General features: G+C 43.4%; 1 pseudogene; it reads left to right on the forward strand.

Moving 5' to 3' along the window:
- Nucleotides 1-404: 404 nt before the first annotated feature.
- Nucleotides 405-12,891, forward strand: LOC120020989 (annotated as a pseudogene).
- Nucleotides 12,892-15,623: the final 2,732 nt, after the last annotated feature.

Consider the following 15,623-nt stretch of genomic DNA (forward strand, 5'->3'; position numbering starts at 1 on the left):
TAGATAATTTATCCCAAGACCAATACAGTGTGATCATTGTAAAGCTTTTGGTCATGTTTCAAGTGTTTGCAGAAGGGAGAAGCTGAGATGTCCAAGTTGTGGAAAATATCATATTATGTGTTATAAAAGGGATAAATGTGACATGTCGCAATTGTGGTGGGAACCATGAAGCTACGTCTTTCGAATGCTCCACAAGGGTGAAAGAGAATGAGGAGGCCAAAGTCAGGGCTATCCAGAGCATATCATATGCAGCAGCTGTTAAAAGGTTTGAGGGTTGGAATGGTGCACATGAAGAGTCCATGGTGGTGGATAGGCCTTCACTGCAGGCTGCAGGGGTTGCCTTTCACCAGCAGGATCCTGACATTTTAAAGGTTAAGAAGGTGGAATTTGTGGCCTTTATAGCTATGGTGATAAATGGCACTGCCAAGGTGGAAAGCAAGTCCAGGAAGATAGAAATCATTGTGGAAGAGGAGGAGCGGTTCCTGGGGCTGAAAGACTTCTCGGTGAAGGAGTAACATGGAATATTATCACAAGCCGTACCACCCTCCTAGGTCCTAGAGCCTGAGAAGGGAGATATGGAGTATTGAAAGAAGAAATGTGGGAATTTTGTTTTGTATATGTACTATTTTTATTTGGGTGAAGTAAGTTAGTTTCCCTATCACGTATGGATTTTCTTTTTACCTTGTTTTGGTTTCAACTTGTCCAGTTGGTGGCGGCAATAGAAGAATGTGTTGCATGTTGTTTTGTTGATTAACTACACGTGATCCACCTTGTCCAATCATCAATCGAAAACCTTCCACAGTGGGCGCTCGAATCGCAGTGACAGACTGCTAGCGCATCTTATAATTTTCAAGAACAACATGGCTTCTGTGGGCAAAAGGAAACGAGTAAGTAACGTAATGAACACACAAACATCAAATAATGAAGTTAGCTCGTCCTCTGGTACTGAAACTGACCCACGTCCCGTTGGAGATGGTAAAATGCCTGGTTTTGTCGAATGATCCATACTTTGCATCATAATGCAAAACTTCCTGTGAGTCAACTCCCCTTTGAAATGCTCCCAAACAAACAAACAAACAAACAAGCTAGCTAACCACAATGACGTGATGGCGATTTACCTAACGTTAGCTACGTCTCTTGTGTGCTAGCATACGTTAGCCTTGTGAAATGTTTGAAGTAAGCTGATCTAGCTAGTTAGGTAACTTAGCTAGCTGTGAGAGATGTTGCTGTTTTGCAGAGAGACACCTACTTGGCATGAACAACCGAGTCAAAGATGATGGTAATTCTGTATATGACCAAGTCTTGTAGCTAACTAAATGTGCTAGCAAGCTTCAAAGTTGCTGAATGTGCTTGTGTCCGTCATAGGTTGTTGTATTGTAGCCGAGGCTACCTAACGTTAACTAACTGAATGTGCTAACTATTAGATAAAGTTGCTGCACTTAAATTAAGCTGACACAATTCACTCCTTCACACAGAACCTACGACCACTCCATAGTTCACCCTGGACCAAACCTGAACATGATTGTGGGAGCCAATGGAACTGGGAAGTCCAGTATTGTCTGTGCCATATGTCTGGGTCTGGCAGGAAAGACTACCATCCTGGGCAGAGGGGACAAGGTAGTTGGCTATTTATTAACAAGTGTAACATTACTAACTTTAGCTAGCTACAACTGGGATGTGTTGTCAATTTTTATTTAACCTTTATTTAACTTCAAGAACTTCAAACTTTCCATAGCATTATTTTGGATTGTTGCATGTATGGCACTCTATATTGTACTTAATTTCTGTTTGTTTGGGGGTTTGTATTTGATTGTACAGAATTTAATTGATAACTTGTATTATTCTGACAAGGTTGGGCTGTACGTGAAGCGTGGGTGCAACAAAGGATCGTTTGAGATTAAATTGTAAGTCTGTTATTGATTAAATCAGAAATGCCATCACACTGATTCCCATATGTCTCCAATAGTGGGTATAATAACATAAATGGAACCCCACCTGTGTTTTCAGGTACAAGGCCGGGGGAACCTGGTGATCAACAGAGAGATCCACGTGGAGAATAACCAGTCAGTGTGGATGCTGAATGGGAGACACTCCAGCCAGAAGGCTGTGGGGGAGGAGGTGAAGGCTCTACAGATCCAAGTAAGCAACCTCTGCCAGTTCCTGCCACAGGTGAGTGTAAACTTGGAGTTTTATTTTTATTTTTTTACTTGAATGCTAACGTCCTACTCCTTCCAATTTTCTGACCACCCTTTGCCTCCTGCCCTGTGACTTTGCAGAAGAAGTTGGGTGAGTTTGCCAAGATGACCAAGATTGAGCTGCTAGAGGCCACAGAGAAGTCAGTGGGGCCTCCAGAGATGTACGAGTAGCACTGCAAGCTCAAGACCTTCCGCACCAAAGAGAGGGAACTGGAGGTGAGCACAGTTTTAACTCGAGCTTTATGGATGAATGGGGACTCATTGCTTCTTCTTTTATAAAGAAGTTTTTGCTGCAGTGTTGACCACTCAGGGGAGAGCAAGTTAAAAGGTATGCTGGTATTGTTTTTTGGTAGAAGGAGAAGGCCAGCGCCCTGGAGAAGTTCAAGCAGAGGAATGAACGGAACAAGCATGACGTGGAGCGCTACTATGAGAAGAAGAGACACCTGGACATGATTAAAATGCTGGATAAGAAGAAACCCTGGGTGGTGAGTTTCAATAGCAAGATCATCTGACACACGTTTTTATTATGCACACCAACGTAAACCGCTTACTCCAGACACTACAACATGATGTAAACTGTTTCCGTTGCAAAACATTTTGCTATGTTGTGCACTAATGAATACAACCCTGTAGTCATTCATAGCTTGCAATAAAACACTGGACATGGGTAGATTATCCTCCATGTAAAAACAAATTGCACGTGAGTGTGTTTATATGAATGTTATGTGAATATGTTAATCTTTGTCAACCCTTTCTGTCCTCTCCAGGAATATGAGACCGCCTGTAATGAGCTGGAGGGGGTGAAGAAGGAGAGGGAGGATGCCAAGAAGCAGCTAAAAACCGTGAGGGAGTCCCAGGCCCAAATGCTGAAGAAGATCCAGCACATCGACAGCCAGCTGAGGCCCATCGAGAACCAAATGAAAGACAAGGTCAGACAGGCTTCCTGGGCTGTGTAGCTGCGCTGGATGGGGATGTCCATTTATTCCACTTAGTTCCAGGGTCGATTCATTTTGAAACGGGGACCTGGGTAGAAGCATGGGTTATATTTACTTGGTGGGTGATACTGCAAAGACATTTGGGAACCAGTGTGTTGTGTAGCCCATGGACTGGTGGTGATGTATCCTTGTTGTGTTCCAGACGGCCAGCGTCAGGGAGGCCTCAGAAGTGTAAACAGAAACGGGACCACCTGGACAGTAAGCACAGAGGTCTGGCGCTGTTTTCTTTCTCTATTTCTGCCTTTTATACTCTCTTGATACCAATGAGAAAGTATGACATAAAAATACATGTACAAATGCTTGATCCTCCCTTATCCCTCTAGATTGAGGACATCAAGCAGGCATTCAGCCTGAAGCAGACTGAGTAGGCGGACCGGCAGAAGCGAGTCAGCAACACCCGATGCATGATTGACGACCTGCGGGCAGAGGTGGCTAACCTGGGCGACCAATTGGACGTGACACCGCGGCTCGACGTGGTGAACGCCGAGTTGAGGCACATCCATGAGGAGAAGGCCAACCTGAACGGAGAGTGTAGACGTAGGAGAGACACAGGCTCTGAGGAGTTTTGGCACAGTGCCTTACTGCACCATTTTAACCATGGTGAAGTGTAACACATACCATTTGACTTGGTGCTAAACTCCCTGTTTCCTGTAGTGTTGAAGAACAGGCTGAGAAGTCTGGATGACATGATGAAGATCAAGGAGGAGAACCTGAGAGGGCGCTCCAAGGACACCTACGCTGCCGTCAAGTGGCTGAGGCAGAACAAACACCTCTTCAGTGGCAACGTCTATGAACCAAAGATGCTAGTGGTGAGAGCATACTATTTGTCTTGGCCCTGTCCTAATACTTTGAAGTATCATTGTAGTTGTTGAGCACCCCTCATACTTTTGTTTGTTTGTTGTAGCACGGAGGGCTTTTTTCAATCAAGACTACTTGGTTCAAAGAATAGTATGTATGACTATGTAAACAGAATTTGAAAGTCCGTAGTAGCATTTTGTTGAATTAAACGTTCTGTTCTATCAGATCAGTGTGGGCCTTCATCTTCCAGAAGAGAGAGGACATGGAGAAGTTAATGACAGAGGTGAGAAGGGTCAGCAATAGATTCAGAAAGAAATTCAACTGCCAATACAATAATATCACAATGCTCTGTCTACAATGATATAAGGCAGGGTTTGTACATTCATGAAAATCCTGGAAAAGTCATGGAATTTTTAAATGGTCTTTTCCAGGCCTGGAAAAGTTTTGGAAAATTATAAAATTCTAAAAGGTTTGGAAAAGTCATAGAAATTAATTTAATAGTTTCTGTTAATGTAATTTATTTAGGCACAGTTTTTAAATAGGTTTCTTTTTATTTAATTGATAACATGTCAGCCAGGATTGGAATGACACTAACGTGTCTGTGGTTGCGCGCGTCACCTGTTGGGGTTCGAGACAAGTGGGCTGTTGCTCAAGGAGAAGCGGGACAGTCAGACATTGTAGCAGCAGATAGGCCTAGCCTGTAAAATATTATAGAGAACAGACTAATAACTAGGTAGCCAATTCAAAACAAATATATATATATATATATATATATATATATATATATATATATATATATATAGTACCCTCTAGTTAACTGTTTAACTATTATTAGCGTGTATTAAGGTTTTCGTCATATCCCAAATCGTTTCACCGACAATCACAAAAAAGGCCATATAAAGTTGATTAACTTTTTTGAACAATTCGTATGATTAATTGAAACTATTCTTTTTGACAAAACGAACAATTCACTTTGCCATTATATTAGTTGGGATTCGGTTCAATTGTGGTGAATCTAATCATGTGAATAAAAATTATAATTTGCGAATAGTAATTTTAGGAAAAAATATTTGATGTAACCTTTTGGATTATGTGGATACTTCCAGTTCGTTTGGGCAATGTATGGAACATTGCAACTCAATAGATGCTAGTCAGCCTGCAAAGAAAACACGACTAAGGTAGCTAAGATATATAAATATGACTCAAATCGAAAAGGTATATTTCCTGAAGAAAATTTGTGGGCTTGCTTCAGCTGAATAAAAATATTTGTAACCTACGATAGCCATTTGGTCAACCATCCTCCAGGAGAGCTACTGGGTGTGCAGGCTTTTATTCCAGTCCCCCTCTAATGAACCACATTTTTAGAAATTAGCTGCTCAACCGGACCTTGATAGACTGGCTCTGTGTTTGAGCAGAGCTTGATCAAAAGCCTTGACACCCAGTAGCTCACTGAGGGTTGACCACGTGTTTTATGTAGTTACCTAACAGGTGTTCTGCATTGTGGGGGCTTAAGTGCCTTGCACAACGACAGGTGATGGTATCGGATCAGAGAGCATCCTCCCAGAGTCGATACCACATGCTTACTTTTTTATACATACATGTGTTTATACATATACAATTGTTGGTCATGGAAATTTGGTTAAGTCAAAGGTTTACTGACCATGTGACCCACCTGCCCAGGCCCTCATTCTTATAGGCTCTAGTTAAAGGAACTATATACAGTGGGAAAAGTTATAATGGATTTGTCCTTGGCCTCAGGTACGTGACAGCCAGATCCTGAGGGTGAATTCAGTCTTTGCTCCTGAGGAGTCCTGTGCCACACGCCCCCCTTCCCGACCCATTGAGTCCCTGAAGTGAGTAGTCCTCTCATACTGTCCCAATATGGATTGTAAATGTATCAAGCCTATACCTAACCTCAACCCTAATCCTAACCCTTCCATTTGTATGTGTAAGATGCATTTTTCTTTTTCTGTCTGTAGGCGTTTCGGGTTCTTTGCGTACCTGCGGGAGCTCTTCGATGCTCCAGAAGAGGTTATGAGCTACCTCTGCAACCAGTACAAGGTGCACGATATTCCCGTGGGAACGTACCAAACCAAAGCCGTGATCAAGACGGTACGTTCCATACCCCAGAGTGGCTGGGAGGATGGAGGTTTTTTTAAATTTCAACAAATGATGTCACTTTCATATCTTATTTGATTTCTGAACAGACTGGAATATAAAATGCTCCAAACTAGGGGTGTGACTGTTAAATTGGGATCCCTAATGTTAAGAAAATCCCTAACAAAATATATTAGACAATAGGCTATAAAGGCCTGGGGAAAGTTGTGTAATGTAAGTAAAACCAGAGAGAAAGAGGTGAACTTTAGGCTACTACAAAGCATGTGAGACAAGACATTGTGAGACGCAGATTACCACGATATATGCTCATGGTTCTCCCTGCTCCATTCTTTCTCCCTCGTGTTGGCCTGCCTGCTTTTTCTCTTCACTAATGATGCAAGTGTGTGTGTTCATTCTTTGGTCTGTTGCGTGTAGAATATCCTAGCCTTTTCATGACACCGATGTTGCCGGGATACAGAGGTATCTTCAGGCCAGTCTAACGAGCACAGGATAGCCTACTCTTCGTTACTGAGTGGGTGGGGGTGCTGTTGTCTCATATGAAATTACATTAGGCTGCTGGCATGTTTGTCTGTTAGGGTAGGCTACACTACGGCTTTTTAAATACCGACACGAAACCTCTAGACATATGAACGGGCATTTTACTTGTCTGTAAAGGAATGCCGCTTCTGAAGCAGGACTAACATTCATCACTAGGCGACCAGAACTGTCAATCAAATAATCTCAAACTGCCTGCGAGCAACCTGCCTGTTTGTTGCCTGCACGCAGACATTTAAATACTGTGACATACAAAGACATTTAGTAGGAAAAAAACACATCTAACTACCCTACCATAAAAAAACACAGCAGCACATCAATCCCCAATGTTTATTGTCAGGGATACAATACAGAACATTCTATGCCGGAGCAGATTTCTGAAAAGTTAGACGCTTCTGATGCAGCTTTTTTAATGTATTTTTGTCTGAAAAGTTATCAATTGTTGCTATTGACACGTTACTGTAGCTGCGTCCTATGTCTGGTAGATATAATATAGCCCTAGCAGTCATGCATGCATAATAGGGAAATTATTCTGCATTGTTAATTGATGTGGAATTGTATGATTTTTTGGGGGTTATCGTTTTAACGGAAAACCGATTTTAATCAAATAAAAAACTGTTGGTCAGTTTGTCACATCCCTAGTATTTCACCTCAATAATCCTTTGACCATATATGTTTGTCAGGTGATTGAGGAGCCTTATCTGAAGGTGCTCTACACAGCTGAGGGGAAGTACTCCCCTGAAGAAGTCCTTCTACTCAGGCAAGACCAGCACCAGTAACTCTGCTGTGCGGCCCTCCCAGTACCTCACCATGGCCGAGGACAAACGCCATCTGGAGGAGCAGATCAGTGTGAGGCCAGGAAAAATATGAATTTGAAATAACACATGCTATAAACTGTCCATTAGCAGTCAGTATATTTTTGTAATTTCACATAGGAAAGGAACTTTCTTAAGATTGACTCGACACCTGCCATAGTAATACATTTATATCATAGACACACAATGAGGCTAGTTGGCATAGATAACTTGTAGTAATAACCAGATGCTTAGCATAGCATTACACCTTGAAAGTGAAGTGTAACCTTTGACCTTTGGCCATGCCCAGGCAGCTGAGAAGAGCATGCAGGCCATCGACGCACAGATGATAGCCATGCAGGAACGTGCTGCCAAACAGGATCGCCGTGACAACGAGCTGCGGGCCCAGAAGAAGGCGCTTTCGGAACTGAAGGGCAAAAAGAGACAGCTGGAACAGAAGATCAGCACCAAGCAGGACAGGTGGGTGGCACACACACACAGTGTAAACTTTTAGACAATAAGCTTCGTATTTGTTCTCACATACTATTTCCTCTTCTGTGTGTAGTCTTCGGCAGATGGAGCAGGGGGGCATTGACTTGCAAAAGGCTGAGGAAGAGACTAAGGCCCAGATCTCTGCAGTCAACTCCCAGAAGGTGTCCATTGTGGCTGAGTTCATGGCCCACATGAAGGTACTGTCACGGGTTAATACTGAAGGCTCTATATACACAGATTCTATGTTACATGAGATGTGTATACTAAAACCCTTTATTTTTATTCAACTCTCGCCTTCTCTTTTTCCTTCTCCAGCTGAGGGCTAGGTTGAGTATGGAGAAGGTGTACATGGCTCTAGAGACCGTGGGCATGACAGCAGAGAAGACCAAGCTGGAGACGGACTGCAAGGAGGGCTCGGCTGAGCTCAGGGTCCTAGAGGTCACACGCGCACACACACTAAACTATTACACAACACAATATTTAATGTATGATTTGCTGAGTGCTAACCGTGTGTGTTTCCTCTTCTCCCCCTCGCAGCAAGCGTGTGCCATGCTGGAGCAGCGTAAGGCCTGTCTATTGGAGAAATGTAAGGGCATGCTGAGGAGGGCCAGGGAGATCTGTAACATGTATCCTGGGGAGAGTGTTGTACCCCCAGACCTACACACGGTCAATACAGTAACCTCGGCAAAACTCAAAACGGAGTCGTCCATTCATTCTACCAGGTTAAATTCATTCCTCTATTCATTAATTTGTGTATTTCTTAATTTGTGTTGTGTAGGCCTTCAGTCAGCTGCCCAACGCTCTGGATGGATGCCATGTTGAATGAGGAGAGGTCCAGGGCAGAGTGCTTCACTGGCCTCCGTGAGAATGTAAGTTGGAAGGCTCCTCTAAGCATGCAGTGTGCGCGCGTGTCTGGCATACCACACACCCCCGCAGGGCGGTAAACCGCAAAAATGTTCTCAGCCTCAGGGCATAATGTGTAGAATAGCAAGAAATTAGCTTTAAAACTGCAACATTTTCCCTCAGCCTCATGGAAAAATTTGTAAAATAGCATGAGATTAACTATAAAACTGCACTTTTTCCTTTATGCCCCATGGCAATGTGTGGAATTGTAGGAAGTAATTTTTTTTGCAGTATGCCACTGGTGTGTGTGTCTGAGATCATAGATTCTGCCTCACTATTTAACCCCCCCTCTTCCCCAGGTGGTGGATGAGTACAACAGAAGAGAGCAGGAGATCAAGAACCTGGAGAAAGAGCTGGATGACAAGAGCAATGCCCTTGACACCTACAGACAGAACATATCAGAGGTACTTCAGTGTTTGGATTGGTCAGATTTACTAAGCTTTTGCACCTGTGCAAGATTGACCTGTTTTTTTTTTTTAAATGAGGATTACAAAAACAAAGCTTAAATGTGAAATTGCCTTTAAATAGTTCCGTACCTGATTTTAACCTGCGTTATCTTTTTCCTTCATATTTTTTGTTATTTCAATACGTCATAAAAAAGCAGGTGCAAAATTGGTCTCTGAAAATACACAATCTAGAAAATCTGTGTTTGCTAGTGTACTTGCCTCAAAGTGCATGTTCAGGTGTGTTGTCTTACAGAGAGTAATGTTTCCTTCCTGAGGCCTTCGCCCTCTCTCTGTTGACAGGCTAAGGAGTGCTGGCTGAACCCTCTGAAGCAACTGGTAGAGCAGATCAATGAGAAGTTCAGTGATTTCTTCTGCTCCATGCAGTGTGCCGGGGAGGTGGATCTGCACTCAGAGAACGAGGTAAGCACGCCACACACAACCTGTTCAGGGTTCACAAGGAGCTTAAAGTACTTGAATTTGGCACAAGTACTGGAATACCTTGAAAATCAGAGATTTTCTCAAGATGGTACTTGAAAAGTACTTAAATTAAAATGAGAGGATAACATAAAATGATCAAATACAGTGCATCGGAAAGTATTCAGACTCATTCACTTTTTCCACATTTTGTTACGTTACAGCCTTACTCTAAAATGGATTAAATTGTTTTTTCCCTCATCAATCTACACACAATACTCCATAATGACAAAGCAGGTAAAACGGGTAAAAAATGTATTAAAAAAAACAGAAATATCACATTTACTTAAGTATTCAGACCCTTGACTCAGTACTTTGAAGCACCTTTGGCAGCGATTTACAGCCTCAACTCTTCTTTGGTATGATGCTACAAGCTTGGCAAACCTGTATTTGGGGTGTTTTTCCCATCCTTATCTGCAGATCCTGTCATGCTCTGTCAGGAGCGTCACTGCATTGGGTTCAAGTCCGGGCTCTGGCTGGGCCACTCAAGGACATTCAAAGACTTGTCCCGAAGCCACTCCTGCATTGTCTTGGCTGTGTGTTTTGGCCCGTTGTCCTGTTGGAAGGTGAGTCTGAGATCCTGAGCGCTCTGGAGCAGGTTTTCATCAAGGATTTCTCTGTACTTTGCTCTGTTCACCTTTGCCTCGATCCTGACTAGTCTCCCAGTCCCTGCTTGCTCAAAAACATCCCCACAGCATGATGCTGCCACCACCACAGCATGATGCTGCCACCACCGTGCTTTACCGTAGGGATGGTATTGGCCAGGTGATGAGCGGTGCCTGGTTTCCTCCAGACGTGACGCTTTGCATTCAGGCCAAAGAGTTCAATCTTGGTTTCATCAGACAAGAGAAACTTGTTTCTCATGGTCTGAGAGTCTTTGGAAAACTTCAAGCGGGCTGTCATGTGCCTTGTTTACTGAGTAGTGGCTTCCGTCTGGCCACTCTACCACAAAGGCCTGATTGATGAGTGCTGCGAAGGTTCTCCCATCTCCACAGAGGAACCATGGAGCTCTGTCAGTGACCATTGGGTTCTTGGTCAGCACCCTGACCAAGGCCTTCTTCCCCAGTTGTTCAGTTTGGCTGGGCGGCCAGCTCTAGAAAGAGCCTTGGTGGTTCCGAACTTATTCCATTTAAGAATGATGGAGGCTACTGTGTTCTTGGGGCCCTTGAATGCTGCAGAAATGTTTTGGTACCCTTCCCCAGATCTGTGCTTCGACAAAATCCTGTCTCGAAGCTCTATGAACAATTCCTTCGACATCCTAGCTTGGTTTTTGCTCTGACATCCACTGTCAACTGTGGGACCTTATATAGACAGGTGTGTGCCTTTCCAAATCATGTCCAATTGAATTTACCACAAGTGGACTCCCAAGTTGTAGAAACATCTGAAGTATGATCTATGGAAACAGGATGCACCTGAACTCAATTTCGAGTCTCATAGCAAAGGGTCTGAATACTTATTTAAATAAGGCATTTCTGTTTTTCAAAACCTGTTTTCACGTTGTTATTATGGGGTATTGTATTTAGATTGAGGGGGGGGGGGATTATTTATTCCATTTGAGATTAAGGTTGTAACGTAGCAAAATGGTGAAAAGTGAAGGTCTGTATACTCTCCGACTGCACTATATGTTAATATGAAAAATAGTAGAAATGTATTGGTCTTGCAAATTAATTTCCAGGCACACTACAGAGTTTTATTTCCCTACACGTGTTTCGTGTCAGGAGAGCTCACTCATTCCACCCACACTGCCACTCAGCCAGGCAGGTACAGAACTGACTGATTAGGCGGCGACAAACATCACATCGATAACTAAAATGCCAGGCAAATGTAGATTCAATTCGGCCTGGCAGGATATTGATGTTTATGAATTGGTTTTGCCAGACCCAACCAGGGATGTAGTGGAGGATAAGCACCTTTTACACACCTTTTTATATTTGTGAATTATGGTTTACTCACCATTTTAATTATCGTTTACCCACTTATTGCGTTTCCAACATTGATCAACGCTCAGAAGGCTTCTAGATCTGAGTTCTAATCGCGCCTACCTCTGCGAACGTGTGGGATTATGAATGATTCATGTATGCTCGTTATGTTCGCCTGTTTCCTCAGATTAACCTTGTTAGCAGCGCATTCATTCACCACTCTGTCCAACAGGAAACTCCTCTCACGACATAGGCCCGAGAGGTGAAACAAACTACTTCAGCCGAGACCTAGATTGACAAGTAGCGGAGACGCCGCTGACAGTGGGATTTATTTTTTTAAATTTCTCGACTCCTGCCGTGTCAATACATCCCCCAAATAAAAGCCCCCTGACTCTTGGAGAATGAGTGTACAACTGGAAAAGAGTCGCTGCTATTTCAGTCAGATGTTTAGCTAGCTAGGTACTCAAGGGCTCTGGCTGTTAGCCAGGTAGCTAGCTATAACTAGCTGGCTAGAAGGATGAAGTTAATGTTGAATGGAGCCTGACTTCAGCAGGAACAATTGACTGAAATTAAGCTAGTTATAATCAAAGGATGGGCTACTATAAGTTCTCATAACAAAATACCTTTTCTTTACAGACAGTGGTGAGTCAGGCTGCAAAGGAGATACACAGAGAGAGAGGAAGCATTGAAGCAAACGGGGAGAGAGGTTAGTAGTACAGTGAATCCCAAAATTAGAGTCCCATAACATTTAAATAGCGTCCCATGAGAGTTTTTTTTTTAATCTTCTCAAACACAATAACTTGTTTCTCTTCAAATGGGTATAGAGCCAAAATGGATCTGGTCGAACGCACCCAGTGTGTGTGTTTCTCTCTTTCTAGCTCCTGCAGAACCTCCAGTATGCAGATGAGATGACCGTCCTGTGTGTCCATAACGGACCTCACATGCTGCCCCCCCACAAGTGGGACGAGAAGGCATTCACCAGACTCTGTGTCCGCCGCAAGGTCAAGTAGTGAAATCACCAGTTAACGCTCTCTGCCATCTCGTGCCCTAATTTTGGGTTTGACTGAAAAAAAGTATGCACAATCAGTTTATTTTGGCATTGCTCCCCTTACACATTTGCACCACTTATTTGTTTGTTTTTATATACTCTCGTCAAATTAATAGATATTTTGTATATACTGTTCGAAACACTGTTCAAATAAATGTTTTCTTTCAGATTTGTAGGACGAAGAAAAGTTAATTGTCATTGATAAAAGTGGGGAAGGGGATACCTAGTCAGTTGCACAACTATGCATTAAACCGAAAAGTGTATAACACACTTAACACGACCCCCCCCCCCCCCCCCCCCCCCCCCTCTGAATCAGAGTGGTGCGGAGAGCTGCCTTAATCGATGTCATCGGCACTCGGGGAGCAGCTGTTGCATTGCTCTAGGACAGAACAGCGTATTTTTCCACCTTGCTGGCTCGGGGATTTGAACAAGCAACCTTTCGGTTATTGTCCCAAAGCTGTAACTGCTAAGCTATCGGCCGCACAAGCGCTGTTCAATTTTGGGTCAAACAAATTAATAATGGATTATTTTTACATTTCAGTGACATCTAGCAATTCAGCATGGCAAAAGACACATTTTCTGGATTAGTTTTAAAACATGATAGTATGTTAGCTAATGGTTTTTGCTGAGTGCTTAGGACATCAGACACTGAAATCATCAAGCTTTTCCCTCACCCCCTCCCATTGTATCAATGGTCTCTTGATCAACTTGGATACCTTTTGTCTATAAACCAGAGTGAAAATGTCGTAATTTTGTTGCGCTCATCACCTCTGATCACATTATAGTGCAAAAGAGCCGGAAAAGCCTCGATTAAGTTATGTAAGGGGGGCGAGGAAGTCATGTGAGTGTTAGTTAACAAAAGTTTTTTTGGGGGGGGGGGGCTGTGGGGTTATTTTAAGATGCTCTTTAAAGAGGTAGGGTTTCAGATGTTTTCCCGGAGATGGGCAGGGACTGCTGTCCTAGCTTCAGGGGCAAGCTAGTTCTATCTATAAGTGATTGAGCTGAGCGGGAGCTGCCATCCTGTAGGTGTGGGAGGGCCAAGAGATCAGAGGTGGGAGAACGGGAGTGCTCGGGTTGGGGTGTAGGGTTTGAGCATAGCCTGAAGGTAGGGAGGGGCAGTTCCTCTTGCTCCTCCGTAGGCAAGTACCATGGTCTTGTAGTGGATGTGAGCTTCGACTGGAAGCCAGTGGAATGGGCGGAAGAGCGGGGTGACATGGGAGAACTTAAGGTTGAACACCAGGCGTGCTGTAGCATTCTGGATAAGTTGCAGGGCTTTGATGGCACAAGCAGGGAGCCCAGCCAACAGCGAGTTGCAGTAGTCCAGACGGGAGATGACAAGTGCCTGGATTAGGACCTGTGCGAGTTAGGGTCATACTCTATGGATGTTGTCGAGCATGACCCTGCAGGAGCCACTGCTTTTGATGTTTGCAGAGAATGACAAGGTGTTGTCCAAGGTTATGTCAAGGTTCTTTGCATTTTTTTTATTGCTAAATTAGCTGGCTGCTCAACTATCTAAACTTATCATGGTCAAATTTCCTGCCGGGGGGCCCCCATAGACTAACAGAATCAGTCTCACTCAGATATATATTAAAAACTGTAAACATTTCTCTCCACCCTATGGCAAAATATGTAGAATGGCAGCAAACTTGCTTTAAAACTGTAACATTGTCTCCACCCCATGGCAAAATGTGTAGAATGGCAGAATATTTGCTGTAAAACAGCTCAATTCCTCCACCCTATGGCAAAATGAGTAGAATGGCAGCAAACTTGCTTTAAAACTGTAACATTGTCTCCACCTCATGGCAAAATGTGTAGATTGCAAAAAAATGTATTTATCTGCTGTCAAGAGTGGGGCCACATGTTTTTCTTGCAATGTTGGGGGTATGGATCTGGGTACGCAGACCTGTGCGCAATTGCAGCCCCTCATGATGAGTTCAGATTTGTTTGTGGCCCCCACCCCCATCAAAGTTGCCCATCCCTGATGTGAGGATATGACAGAGCCCGAGTGACTTGGTGTATAGACAGAGGGAGGGGGCCTAGAACTGAGCCCTTGCGGACACCAGTAGTGCGAGTACTTGATGCAGACACAGATCCTCTCCACGTCACCAGGTAGGATGCAATCCAAGAGTTAGCAGAGCCTGAGACACCCAGTCCTAAAAGGGTGGAGAGGAGGATCTGATGGTTCACGGTGTTGAAGGCAGCAGATAGATCTAGCAGGATGAGAACGGAGGTTGTCAGTTTTGGCAGTGTGGAGAGCCTCTGTGACACACTAATTTACCAGTCAAAATGTGTAGATTTGCAGGAAATTTACTTAACTTATCTCCACCCGTGGCAGAATGGGTAGAATTACAGGAAATTAGCTGTAATACTGCAAAAATGTTCTCACTTAGGTCCTCAAAGGCTAGGGCCCTGATAACCCTCATTTTATATTGTCTTGTTCTGTTCTTTTTCCTTTTCTTGATCTTATTGTTCAACGTGTAGTTTCAAATGATTGTTCAATGCCATTACTGAAATTAAACTACACAATATTATTTTCTTTACTGGAGTCAGTGCTAACATTAGTATGACTGTGTAACGTAAACAAGGTATTACTCAAGTTCGACATGATTTACTTACCTAATATACAGTCATTGTTTACTCCGTTGTTTTGTTGTTACACCGTGTCTAAGCCACGATTGATGCAAAAACGATGACCGATGCTTTTTGGGGGCGTTGACTGCTCAAATTCACTGATTTCCAAAACATCCACTGACGATCTTCACAATGGTTACATTGTAGCTAACATTTGTCCTGTATGTGTTAAAATATTAGCGACGACCAAAAGGGATGCCCCTACTTTCCTCTCCTCCAACCATAGGGTCGCTATCTTCCATGACGTGTATTGCCACTCCTCCTCTTACTAAGGCA

This window comes from Salvelinus namaycush, chromosome 26, assembly GCF_016432855.1.
Source record: "Salvelinus namaycush isolate Seneca chromosome 26, SaNama_1.0, whole genome shotgun sequence".
In the NCBI taxonomy this organism is placed as follows: Eukaryota; Metazoa; Chordata; class Actinopteri; order Salmoniformes; family Salmonidae; genus Salvelinus; species Salvelinus namaycush.